Below are 14,321 nucleotides of genomic sequence, written 5' to 3' on the forward strand. Positions count from 1 at the left end.
AAAAAAAAAAAAAATTAATTAACATGCATGAAATTGATTAAAAGTGACAGTAAAGACATTTATAATGTTGCAAAGGATTTCTATTTCAAATAAATGCCATTCTTTTGAACTTTCTATTCATAAAAAAAATAAAAATAAATCAGACCATTAAGCAGCACATTGGTTTTCAACATTGATAATAAGAAATGTTTCTTTAGAACCAAATTAGAATGATTTCTGAAGGATCTCGTGACACTGAAGACTGGAGTAATGGCTATTACAGTAATAACATAGAAATTGTAATATTATTTCACATTATTACTGTTTTTTTTTATCAAATAAATACAGCCTTGGAGAGTATAAGAAACTTATTTCTAAAACAAAAAGACTTCAGACCCCAAACATTTGAATGGTTTCTTGAGTTGTAATATTGTTGGTTGCTGTCAGGTTTGGCATAGACGAAGCAGACAGAATGGTAAGTTAAATGCTTTAATTTGCAGAATGGATCGGCCCAGCGAAACAGGTGAGTAAACAGTAAGTTGAATTTCAGATGAATGCTTAACTGAAGTGTAACCAAGTCTCTCTTTCAGATGATGATGATGGAGTTCCTTAGAAGACGGAATGATGACTGGCTGAGACGATCGGGATCGACGGTAGGTATACAGGTACGTATGGCAGAGAGTCTGTGTCATGTGTAGACAAGATCAGACAATGACTGCATGTTTGTAGCAGGTATATATGGGTGAACTGATGATGAGGTCCAGGTGACGGTGATTAGTAATCAGGAGACAATGAGCGTGTGAATGACTGAGTGGGCGGAGTGAGGGAATGAGTGGAAGGAGATGGTGATGGAATCCTGACAGTTGCATGTTTCATCAATATTCTTTCATAAGAGTCTTATTTTTTCTATATTCATAGAATATTATGCAGGCTCACACATTCTCACTGATCTCACTATTAATGTTCAGAGCGGCACATGCATTCAATACAAGCACTGAGTTCACGTATGAACACATCATATTGAACTCATTGCTAATAATATGCATTCAAGAGAGAACAAGGGTCTTGATTCAAATTTTTTTATTTGTGCGCATGATTTGTGTGAGTGGCCAAGCAATTCAGTCAATTCTTACTCTCTGCACAGAGCTGAGTTCATATAAATCTCATTTGTAACAACAATGAAATGCATTTCTTAATATCATTAGAAAATCAAGCATAACCTTGGCCATAATTAAGCTTTGCCCTGTTTTATTTGTCTCTCTTTTCTTCTTCATCCCAGGAGACCAACTCTCAATCATATACACACACAAAGCTTTAAAAAGCTATTGTTCATGGCTGAGGTTTTACGGCCAACACATGCATCAAAGTGTTAGTGCATTGCTTCTTTCTATTATTTGTACAAATGCAATAAAAAAAAATGTTTTCTTCCTCCAGGTTAACCTTCTCTCCACAGATGTTCATTGCCATGTGAAATTTGAGATTATCTCACCTAGCCCTTCTTTGTTTTGTAAGGTACTATTGTGTTAGTAACATATTTAGTTTTCCCCTTCACACACAGACACACATGGGGTGGCATGACACCAATGTCAGACATCACAGATTCACAGCTACAGCTGAAACCATTTAAGTTAGTGAGAAATGAAAATCTAGCAGATATATATAAAGACTATGTGCTAAAGTTTGGACTTGATTAGGTGTTTCGGCTATTAGCCTGCTTCCGCTAATGTTTTCTATCAAGTGTTCTGCTTTTATAGCACATAACTGATGACTAATTTGTGCTGAGTCTTGTCACATACACAAAAGCAAACATTTTCTACCAATGGAAATGGAGCAGCTAATTTTGTCTTCAACACACTTTCCTCTGCCGTCTGTCCCCAGGTCCCTTTTATTGTTTCACAATCTATCTTGTTTATCTCTTACTTCACCCCTGCATCTATCCACTCTCTCTCTCTCTCTCTCTCTCTCTCTTTCTCTTTCTCCATCTTTCTCTCTTTGTTTATCTCTGTGAAACTCTAGTCAAGGGGTTCTGATATATCCAAACAATTAGTTGGGGGAGAATGTCATTTAGCCAACATTGACTCTAATGCAGCTATAAGAAGAAAAGCAAATTACCCTTTCACTCTAGCCTTGTGTCATCTAAACCTAACCATCTCTCTCTCTCTCTCTCTCTCTCTCTCTCTCTCTCTCTCTCTCTCTCTCTCTCTCTCTCTCTCTTTTCCACTCACCCTCAATTCCTCCCTCTTTCAGTCCGTTCTATATGTTGGCACTAGCAGTTTCTTGCTTTCTTTTTTTTTAACCTTGGCTTGGGAATGAAAGTCTCTTTGCCTGGCAGAAAGCTGCAGTTAGTCTGACAGTAACACAATGCCTCTTCATTCACATCATCAAGCACTGACTCCCCTCCTCAAAACAGAGTCAGAGAGGGAGAAAGAGAGAGAGAGTGATGATTGGGTGGGTAATGGGAGATTGGAGCATTTTTCTGTGGACGTTAATGACCCGTTGTTTGTGGTGGTGGAGATGAGTTCACCTCATGGTGACTGTCTCATTGCAGCACACTCTGTACACTGTGTATATTTTCTACCACAATTTAAAACCTTGCTGTTTGTAGCTGTTTTCAAGAAATAGGTGATAAATGAATAGTTCTGTCATCATTTACTCACCCTCATGTCGTTCCAAACCTGGATGACTTACTTATTTCTATGGCACACAAACGAAGATGTTTTTAAGAGTTTGGTTACCGTTGACTTTCATTGTATTTACAAAAACACAGAGACATTTCTCTTTTATCTTCTTTAATGTTACACAGAAGAACAAAGTCATACAGTTCCCTTTCAAGGGAACTCCCGTTGCGTCGAGAAATGACGCTATGGGGAACGCTTTGCGTGATGACGTCTTGAAGCACATGTAAAATCAGTCCAATGGTGTGGCGGAACGTCAGAGGCGGGTGACGTCACGTACCAGGAAACTATAAAAGCCTGCCCAAAACAGAAAACGAAAGCTTTCTGAGTCTTCAGTTGCGCTCTGTGTTGAAATCTGTCCTTGTTATTTGGTGTTGTCTGTCTTTATATATATATATATATTGATTCAGTCATGGCGAGCAAGCAGCAGTATCGAGTGTGTGTCCATCCCTGCCCACGTTATTTAACGGGAGGTGACACACACACTCTTTGTGTTGTTTGTTTGGGAGAGGAGCATGCCCAGTCAGCACTCGAGGGTGGTGACTGTGAGCATTGCTGTGCGCTTCCATTGCGTACGCTCCGATCCCGTTTGGCTCGGTTCAATCCCGACCACGTTCCCCAGGGCTCGAGTCCCGCCGCGGCTGAGGCTCGGCGGCGATCTCAGACCTGGGGTTCGCAAATGGATCTGTCAGTGGATGTTGAGACGGGCTCTGCCTTATCTCAGCATCAATCTGACAGATCCAGTGCCTCTCATCAGGGTGCGGAAGCACGCGCTGCGGTTTCTTCCCCCCTGATAGAGGCACCAATACTGCAATTGTCCAGCTCTGAGGAGTTGGATGTTGTGAGTATTGAAGCTGAGTCTGAGGATTCGCCACCTCAGTCTCACGCGTTTGAGGAACTGCTCGATGTTATCACTAGAGCAGTTGACAGACTTTCCATTGAGTGGCCAGAGGATAGGCAGGACGTTCGCTCAAAAAGCAAAATTGACGAACGCTTCCTGCCATCTCGTGCGCAGCCCCAGCGCAGGAGTCTTCCGTTTTTCCCCGATCTCCACACCGAGGTGTCGAGATCGTGGGGAAAACCAGTGTCACACAAAGTATTTTCACCACACACATCCCACTACTCCTCCATTTATAAATATAAAGAGCATGGTTATGGGGAGATGCCGAAGGTGGAAGAGACGCTTGCGAGCTATCTCTCTCCAGCAACGGCATCTTCCCTGAAGACTCCTACACTTCCATCTAAACCAGTTAAAACAACATCTTCCCTGGTTCATAAATCGTATGCAGCCGCTGGTCAAGCGGCAGCGTGTCTGCATACGATGTCTATTATGCAAGCCTATCAGGCTGAACTGCTGGGTGATTTAGAGGAGGGCGGGGGTATTGGTCCCGACACTGTGGCTGAACTACGCAGAGCCACAGATCTGTCTCTCAGGGCCCCCAAGGAGACCGCCAGATCAATTGGGCGGTCTATGGCAGCCCTGGTGGCCACTGAGAGGCATCTGTGGCTCAATCTGAGCGACATTAAAGACAAAGAAAAAAATGTTCTCTTAGATGCTCCGGTCTCCACGGTTGGTTTATTTGGCGATGCAGTTAATAGTGCAGTAGCAAAATCACAAGAAGCTGCCAAACAAGCAGCTGCTCTCCAAAGACTTCTCCGCCGCCGTTCTTTCTATGAGGCTGCTGAGCGGGAGCAGCCTCACTCCTCTAAAAAGAGCGCTGAGCACCGTGCCACTCAGAAACAGAGCGTTTCCTCCCGTGCTCCCCCACAAAAACCTCGGGGACACGGAGGGCGCGCTCAAACCCAGCAGTCTTCGAGGGGTAGAACGGATCTGCGGACCGTTATTACCGCCAAGAAGGCTGCTGGGAAAAAGTCCTGACGTCCGAGGACCCAGGACAAATGAGGGTAGTCCCCCCCAAAGCAGAGCGGTTAACACCTCATTTTACGGTGCCCGTCTCTCTTCGGTGCCCTCAGGGGACCGTTCTGCCAACCCTGCCACCTCTGGTGTTACAGGGCGCAGCGGTCTCCGGCGAGCACATATCTCAAGGTCCACCCGGAAACGTAGTGGCCTCGGGATGCCCGCCCCCTCCGAGGAGGGTGCTAGAGCAGTCTGTTCGGTCGTTCCCTGCCGGTTCGCCGTTACAGGGCGTCGAACCGACTACTCAACAGCAACAAAATCCAGAAACCAGTCTCGAGAGGCTGGTACCTCTAGTAGAATCTTTGACAGCGTGGAAGCTACTGTCAAATGTTTCTCGTTGGGTCCTGCAGACCGTGGAAAAAGGGTATCAGATACAATTCAAGAAACGCCCACCTCGGTTTATGGGGGTCCTGCCCACAGTGGTGGGCCCCGAGCAGGTTCTGGTTATGGAACAGGAAGTGAACACTCTGTTAGAGAAAGGGGCCATAGAATATGTACCTCCCTCCAGCAGGGAAACCGGGTTTTACAGCCGGTACTTCATAGTTCCAAAAAAGGACGGGGGATTGCGTCCCATTTTAGATCTTCGAGTTCTGAACGAGTCAGTCATGCAGCTCAAGTTCAAAATGTTAACATTGAGGCAGATCGTGCCACAGATCAGGTCCGAGGACTGGTTTGTCACGATAGACCTCAAGGACGCATATTTCCATATATCCATCCGTCCGTGTCATTGGAAGTTCCTGAGGTTTGCTTTCGGGGGCAAAGCATACCAATATCGAGTTCTTCCATTCGGCCTAGCTTTATCACCCCGCACTTTCACCAAATGCATGGATGCAGCTCTGGCGCCACTGCGCCTCCAGGGTATTCGCATTATGAACTACATCGACGATTGGTTGATTTTAGCTCATTCGCATCAGATGGCGGTTCAACATCGAGATGTTGTTCTCGCCCACATGAAAGAGTTGGGGTTACGGCAAGAAGAGTGTGCTTTCTCCACTACAGAGGACCACTTTTCTAGGCGTGGTTTGGGATTCTGTGTCGATGCAGGCGCGCCTGTCACCGCCACGGATAGATTCCATCCTTGCAGCTGTGAAAAGTGTAAAGCTAGGCCAGCTACTCACTGTCAAACAGTTCCAGAGACTGTTGGGTCTCATGGCAGCAGCTTCCAACGTGATACCTTTTGGACTGCTACACATGAGGCCCCTGCAGTGGTGGCTCAGGACCAGGGGGTTTTCCCCGAGGGGCAACCCATTTCGCACAATCAAGGTCACGCGGCGATGCCTACGTGCCTTGGTTATGTGGAAGAAGCCTTGGTTCCTGTCCCAGGGCCCAGTGTTGGGAGCTCCTTGTCGTCGCAAATTGCTAACGACGGATGCTTCCCTCACGGGCTGGGGAGCGATCCTGGAGGGTCGCTCGTCTCAAGGTCTGTGGGAAGACCATCATCGTTCCTGGCATATCAATCGCCTAGAGATGTTAGCTGTCTTCCGGGCTCTGAGGAGCTTTATCACAGATCTCAGGGGGCACCATGTGCTAGTACATACGGACAACACATCGGTAGTCGCCTATATCAACCACCAAGGGGGTTTGCGCTCGCGCCCGTTATCCAACTTGGCACGCCATATCCTCTTGTGGTCCCAGGGGAAGTTACTGTCACTCAGGGCAGCTTACATCCCCGGGGTCCAGAATATAGGAGCAGACACTCTGTCGAGGCAGGGGCCGAGGCCCGGGGAATGGAGGCTCCACCCCGAGGTGGTGGAGCTGATATGGAGGGAGTTTGGCCAAGCACAAGTGGATCTGTTTGCGTCTCGAGAGACGTCTCACTGTCCACTTTGGTTCTCCCTCACGCATCCAGCTCCTCTGGGACTGGATGCTATGGTACAGACGTGGCCGAGGCTACGTCTGTACGCCTTTCCCCCAGTTGCTCTGCTCCCGGGAGTTCTGGAAAGAGTTCGCAGGGACCGGGTCCATCTACTTCTTATAGCCCCGCGCTGGCCGGGCAGAGTATGGTTTCCCGATCTTGTGTCCCTCCTCGATGGGCATCCCCTGGAGTTACCCGTCAGGAGGGACCTTCTGTCCCAGGCAGAGGGCTCGATATTTCACCCTCGGCCAGAACTGTGGAACCTGTGGGCTTGGCCTCTGAGGGGGCCCAGCTCATAGAGTCAGGTCTCTCAACCGAGGTTGTTGAGACCATTCTACAGTCCAGAGCTCCCTCCACGAGGAAACTTTATGCCCTGAAGTGGAGAGTATTCACTTCTTGGTGTAGTGACCGTCGGTTGGACCCAGTCCACTGCCCAATTGGTACAGTGCTGGAGTTCCTGCAGGAACGGTTCACTGCAGGTCTGACCCTGTCCACTTTAAAGGTCTATGTGGCGGCCATAGGTGCTTACCACATTCCTTTGGGTGGAATGTCTGTGGGGAAAGACCCCTTGGTATCTCGTTTCCTTCGTGGCACTTGGAGGCTGAGGCCTGCAGTTCGCTCTAGGGTGCCACCTTGGGATTTGTCCTTTGTGCTACAAGGCTTATCCCAGGCCCCCTTTGAGCCCATTGAGGAGGTTCCTGAGAAGTTTCTTACTCTGAAAGCTCTTTTCCTTCTGGCTATTTCTTCTCTCAAGAGAATAGGGGATCTTCAAGCATTGTCGGTGGCTCCGTCATGCTTAGAGTTTGCTCCGGGTATGGTTAAAGCGTTCCTTCATCCGAGACCGGGTTATATCCCCAAGGTCCCCACTAATGTGGTCAGACCTGTTGTTCTGCAGGCCTTCTGTCCTCCTCCCTTTCAAAATGCTGACCAGGAGGCTAATAATTTGCTTTGCCCTGTGCGGGCGTTAGACGCTTACGTCCACAGAGCTGCCCTGTGGCGTAAAAGTGATCAATTATTTGTGTGCTTTGGGTCCCCAAATAAAGGGGGCCCGGTGTCTAAGCAAAGGATGAGCAAGTGGGTGGTCGAGGCTATCTCACTTGCTTATGAGGCGGCTGGGCAGCCTTCTCCTTTGGCTGTCCGGTCGCACTCGACGAGGAGTATGGCGGCCTCTAAGGCCCTTATTTCAGGAGTTTCATTACAGGACGTCTGTGATGCGGCAGGCTGGTCCTCACCACACACTTTCGTCAGGTTTTACTCTCTGGATCTAGACTCTGCTCCAGGGTCTCATGTTTTGTCTTCCTAGTGCTGCTCTACGGATTTCACACAGGACAGACATTTGTAGCTATGGAGGCGTTGGTATAGACGTTCCCCATAGCGTCATTTCTCGACGCAACGGGAGTTCCCTTGAAAGGGAACGCCTCGGTTACGACTGTAACCTCGGTTCCCTGAAGAGGGAACGAGCGTTGCGTCGCCCTGCCATATCTCCTTCATGCCTGTCAGCTCGACTTCAGACTTTTACGAAGCTTTCGTTTTCTGTTTTGGGCCGGCTTTTATAGTTTCCTGGTACGTGACGTCACCCGCCTCTGACGTTCCGCCACACCATTGGACTGATTTTACATGTGCTTCAAGACATCATCACGCAAAGCGTTCCCCATAGCGTCATTTCTCGACGCAACGCTCGTTCCCTCTTCAGGGAACCGAGGTTACAGTCGTAACCGAGGCGTTTTGGAATGACATCAGGGTTGAGTAAATAATAGAATTGTAGTTTTTGGGTGAACTATTCCTTTAAAGGAGACATTTAGAAAGAAAAAGGAAATAATCATAAAAGGGGTCTATACAATACATTTTTATATATTTTTTTTTAATAAATTTCTTTTGCTCACTGCATTTTATTTGATCAAAAATACATAAAAAACAAGAAAAATAATATTGTGAAATAGTTTTACAATTCAGAAATGATTCTAATTACTGCTGCTCAGGAAACATTTATTATAATCAATGTTAAAAACAGTTTCTCTGTGTAATATTTTTGTGGAAATTTCCAGGATTATTTGATGATTAGAAAGTTCAAAAGAACTTGCTTGTGTTCTACAGATGAAAAGAAAGCCATACAGCTTTTGAAAGACATTAGGTTGAGTAAATTATGACAGTTTTTTTTTTGTAATATATTTTAAAATGCTCAATCCGCTTAATGCTGCATGTTATGGCGCATAAACACATTTCACCATAGTGAAGATTTTGTATATTTTTATTGCTGGTGGTAAAGCTTCATTCTGATTCAGATTTTTTGAACTGTGGTGCAAATGATCCCAATATCCCTGAATTTCCCTTGAGGGTCTAACCAGTCCTTCACGTCCTCATGCAGGAAATGGTGTTTGCGCACAGACTGATCTACAGTAAGTGGTTGGCATTGTATGCATCGCATTCAAGGGTTTACATAAAATTCACTCCCCCTCCCTCTATCCTTCCTTTCTTTCCTTTTTTCTTTCTCCTCTTTTACCTGATGTGAAATGATAGATTTAACATGCTGGGTGCAAGGAAGGGGGAATTGGAATCTAAAGCGATGCGATTTGTATTCGTTCTTCATCAGAAGAGTTTGCTGGGCAGGGAGTGGGACCTGCATCCTGATGATAGCTATCAGCAGATCTCAATAGCCTGTACACCCCTCTGGACATGGCTAACATCAAATCTTGTCCCCAAATCAACACCACATCCCTCCACTCTCATCCGTCAGCTTCTGGAAAGGTCGATTTGAAGACTTAAAGTTGTTATTTATTTATTTAAAGAAAATAAATGAATCTACTTGACATTAGCGGCTTGGATGAAGTAGAGTTAATAGTTTTCTGACTTTATTTTTGCTGAAGTGATTGCGGTGACCATATAATGTGACGACTGCTCTGCATAGTTTTCAGTCACTTGACTGATGCGGAGACCTGGAGGGGAAAACATCCAGAGAACTGCAGTATAGACCTGTCCATTTTTCATTTGTTTCAGTGTGTTTTGGATATCTAGATTGGTGCTCAAAAGAAGAAAATCTAAGATATGTAAACAAACTGCAAGTTTTGGGCAAAAGCGATCCAAATATTTCATATCCCAGTGGGAATTTTTTAAGTCTGAACGTGAAAAACCCTTAACACGATCTAATATATTTCAATATTCAACTCACTGATAATGCATACTATATACAGGCAAGCAGATGAACCAAGAATATGAACGTAATGCGCTAAATTGCACATTAGGCATTTTTATGTATAGGCCTAATGGTTTATATGGAAAAAATGCCACATAAAAGGGGCTATATGTAAGAGTGTCCAAGTATGAATCACTTTTTGTATTGCCAATGTGTGAACAGCTTGTAACGAAAAGTTAGACCATCTCTGACTTCCTAGGTTGTCTATGAAAGCCTATAGATGGATTTTCCCGTGAAGGATTTTGGAAAAAGCCAAAGACGGTTATGCACGATCCCGAAAGCCTCTCTTCTGTTTTATGATACATTAAATGAACACTTGTTCAGGTTAATGCTGAAAGAGCTGTTTTGGAATGTAAATGTGTAATGCAAAGAAAAGGGATTAAGTCAAACTATAGTCTCACATAAACATACATATCGTCGTTGTCGGGCAGAAACCTCCAATGTCCAAATTTTGTCAATTTCAGATTTTTCACAAATCAATGCTATTGGTCAGTCCCCACGTGGGTCTGTTATTTTTACAAATTATTAACCAATCTAAAGTGTTGAAAATAGCTTGAGAGCAAATCTCTTAACTTCATTGGACACTTCAACTGTCTGAGAATCCTCGTAACTCCACCTCTTCTTCACTCCGTGGCATTTTGTCTCCTCAAGATTGAAAGTCGCAACGATTAAGAAATCCTCGTCGAGCAACACATAAAGCAAGCCTTAACTATGATTTGATCTGTGTTAAACTATGATATAAGTTACTGATGTATTTTAAATATCTACTTATTACTAGGCTTATTATTACTAGGCTTATTATACATGTGCTTTGAAGTTTTAAAATGTATCTTATATAATAACGTTACTTGAATTGAATTAAATGTTTTTTTATACCACCATTAAATTATTGTTTTTATTATTATTTTACTGACTCGAAGTTGGCACTGTGCGTGTAAAATACCCCAAGTAGCAAGGTTTTTATTTATGGGAGAAAAAAGGTCTGTCTACTGGCGCCAAGTAAGCCTATCTTTGGATAACTCTGTCTGTTTTTTAGACAATAACGAGTGAAAATAGTTAGGTTAGATACATTTGAGTAGGCCTGTTTTGTTAAAAATCGATAGCTGTAATGCTTCGGTGCAGAAGGAAGCCCGTGAGCCACGAAGGTAAGTTAGGCTAATTTCCGCCTATTAGACAGCCTAGTCAGCTCATCGTTTTTTTGTTTTGCATCACTTATAGCTCTTAAACCTTTAAGATGGAGTTTAGGAAGATGTATGTAACCACAGTTGTTAGCTTTGGTTAACTATTGAAGACTTTTCTCAAAAGGCTCAACGCGACCGCCGATTTTGTTTGTGTGCAGATTAATTTCTACCTATTAGACAGCCTAGTCACCTTATCGTTTTATTTTGGTATTGCATCACTCATAGCTCTTAAACGTTTAAAATAGAGTTTAGGAAGATGTATGTTGCCACAATCATTAGCTTTGATTAGCTCTTAATGCCTTGTCTCTTGTCAAAAGGCTCAACGCGACCGCAGACTTTGATGAACACTGCTGACAGCAGCGACGTCTGTGTCCGTATACCATTCTAATCAATGCCAGCGTAATCTCGTATCTCCCTGCTCCCAAGTCATAAATCTCGTATCTCCAATTAAACATGATTTTGGGGAAATGTTATGTTAATGTTGGTACACAACAGTATATGATAGCAATATAAGGTATAATACCAACTTTAAATATACAATGTTTAATAACTCAACAAATATGCCGTTTTTTTAATTTCCTGAAAAATAATGGTTTTGGAGATGCGAGGATTCCGCCCGACAGCGACAATATATAGTCTCAAACATACTTTATATGAAGTCTATCATAACAGTGTAGTTTTGATTAGGCCTACCTCATTTGTTGACATGATCCTGGTGAATCACAGAGCTTTTGCAAACATATCCACATCGCTGTGATCAGATGCTTCCTTAACTGCCTTTTTCTCACCGCTGTAATTTTTGTTGTGTGTTTATTTTGTTATTGAGAGGAAAGCGTGCAGCACATATTTATATATTAATCTAAATGTCACTCAGCAGCGAGAAAGCTGTATGGCGTCAAGTATATTGCTTAACAGTATATCGCTGCAAAGGTATTTCCAACTTATTTTTACTTCTAAGCAAAGAACGAAAAAGAAAAGCTCATCAGTGTGATATGAAGTGTGGAGCATATTGATATAAAAACGTAAAAACTAAATTAATTAGCACGCACATAACTTTTTTTTTTATCTGAACACTACTCAATTATAATAAAAGTGGTTCTCAAATGAAGGGTCACAACCTAAAAATGGGACGCAGTCTGTTGATTGGGGCGTGAAAAAGCAACGCTAAATAATATACTTTTGAATGCTATATTTTATATATAAAAATATAAAATAATAATCCTGCATAGTTAGGATAGCAAAATAAATTGGCTTATCAACTCATCAACAGAGGAGGAAACACTTCCCATTTCCTTCTTTTGTCGACATCAAAGGCAGTGCATAACTGTGTACGAAACATTTTCACATTTGAGTCCTGAAATAAAATCCAGCTGAGAACCACTTCTATAAATCCACTATATCAAGAGCACTACTCTTCTGTTTGTTGTATTTTAGAAAATTTTAATGACAAATTGCACCATATCCTCTTCCTCTCTAATATCCATCCTCTCCAATAACCCATTTCCTTATCTTTTATCTTTTTCTTGTCTCCTCTTTTCTTTACTGCCTTTCTCATACTGCTGTTTCCACTCTGACTTCATCAGTCTCTTTATCTGCCAGTGTCTATAGAAAGCATTTTCTTTTTATTTAATACAGTCTTGTTTTACTGTATGCATTCACAATTTTCAGTGAATAATATTTAAGGGCTATAATAGAAAAGCCTAACAAGAGTTTTCCCTATCGAGGGAACGAGACGCTGCGATGAGAATCGACACATTGGGGAACGCCTTCAGTGTAACGCGTCTGAAGCCTGTATGGAACTAGTCCAATCTCGATTGGTGTTGCGTCATTACATCACTCGTGACGTCACATGTGACGGTGATGCGGAAGCTATAAAAGGACGCCGGATCACAACAGCGTAGGCTTTCTGGTCTTCAGCAAGCATTCTGTTTGACTGTATTGTCTCATTTGGTGTTGTCTGTCTGTCACTCACATATATAAAAGAAATATGGCGAATAAAGAGAAGCAGTTCAGACAGTGTGCATCCCCTTGTCTGCACTATTTGAGTGTGTGTCACCCTCGCTCTGTGTTTTTTGTCTGGGAGTGGAGCATGCACGGGCAGCGCTCGAGGGCGCTGTCTGTGCAAACTGTGATCTGTTGCCCCTGAGAACACTCCGCTCCCATCTGAGTCTGTTCGATGAATCAGGTCAGGCTCGCGCTTCGGACTTCTGTGGTCCCAGGGGAAACTACTCTCAATCAGAGCAATGTTTATTCCCGGGGACAAAAATATGGGGGCAGACATCCTGTCGAGGCAGGGGCTGAGGCCCGGGGAATGGAGACTCCACCCCGAGACGGTGGAGTTAATGTGGAGGGAGTTCGGCCAGGCGGAGGTGGATCTGTTCGCCTCTCACGAGAACACACATGAAAACTCTGGTCTTCCCTCACGCATCCAGCTCCCCTGGGACTGAATGCCATGGTGCAGTCATGGCCGAGGCAACGTCTGCATGCATTTCCCCTGATCGCTCTGCTCCCAGGGGTTCTAGAGAGGGCCCGGCGGCACGGGATCAGCTTGCTCCTAGTAGCCCCGTACTGGCCGGCCAAGGTATGGTTTTCGGAAATTATAGCTCTTTCTAGCAGGCCCTCCATGGCAAATCCCGATCAGGAGGGACCTTCTTTCTCAGGCCGGGGGCGCAATACATCACCCTCGGGCCAGAGCTGTGGAAGCTGTGGGTCTGGCCCCTGAGGGGGACCAACTCATAAATGCTGGTCTCTCAACTGAGGTTGTTGAGACCATCCTAAACTCTAGAGCCCCCTCCACGAGGAAACTGTATGCATTAAAATGGAATGTATTCAATTTATGGTGCAGAGAACATCAGTTAACTGCCCAGTGGCTTCAGTGCTGGAGTTCCTCCAGAGTCGCTTCTCTGACGGGCTCTCCCCATCCATGCTTAAGGTCTATGTGGCGGCCATAGCTTCCCTTCCACATGCCTATCAGGGTGGGCACCTTAGGGAGACACCCACTTATTGTACGTTTCCTTCGTGGAGCTAGGAGGATGAGGCCTGTCGTCCAGTCCAGGGTCCCCACATGGGACCTGGCAGTGGTTCTTGAAGGGTTATCCCTGGCACCCTTCGAACCTTTGGACGAGGTGTCTGAGAAATTTGTTTAATTAAAAGTAGTTTTCCTGCTGACTATCACGTCCCTAAAAAGAGTCTGGGACCTACAGGCGCTATCTGTTGCGCCCTCTTGCCTCGAGTTCGCTCCTGGCAGAGTGAGAGCTATTCTCCACCCTAGACCCGGCTACGTGCCTAAGGTGCCTACAAATGTGGCACGGTCTATAATTCTGCAGGCATTCCATCCTCCACCGCATGTGTCAGATGATCAAGCTAGATTACATCTATTATGCCCGGTCTGAGCTCTGGAGGCCTACGTACATAGGTCCTCGGGCTAGAGGAAGTCGGACCAGCTGCTTGTGTGTTTTGGGTCACCTAAGAAGGGTTCCCCTGCTTCTAAACAAACTATCAGCAGATGGATAGTAGAGGCTAT

Source organism: Leuciscus leuciscus, assembly GCF_965113295.1.
Source record: "Leuciscus leuciscus genome assembly, chromosome: 8".
Taxonomy (NCBI): domain Eukaryota; kingdom Metazoa; phylum Chordata; class Actinopteri; order Cypriniformes; family Leuciscidae; genus Leuciscus; species Leuciscus leuciscus.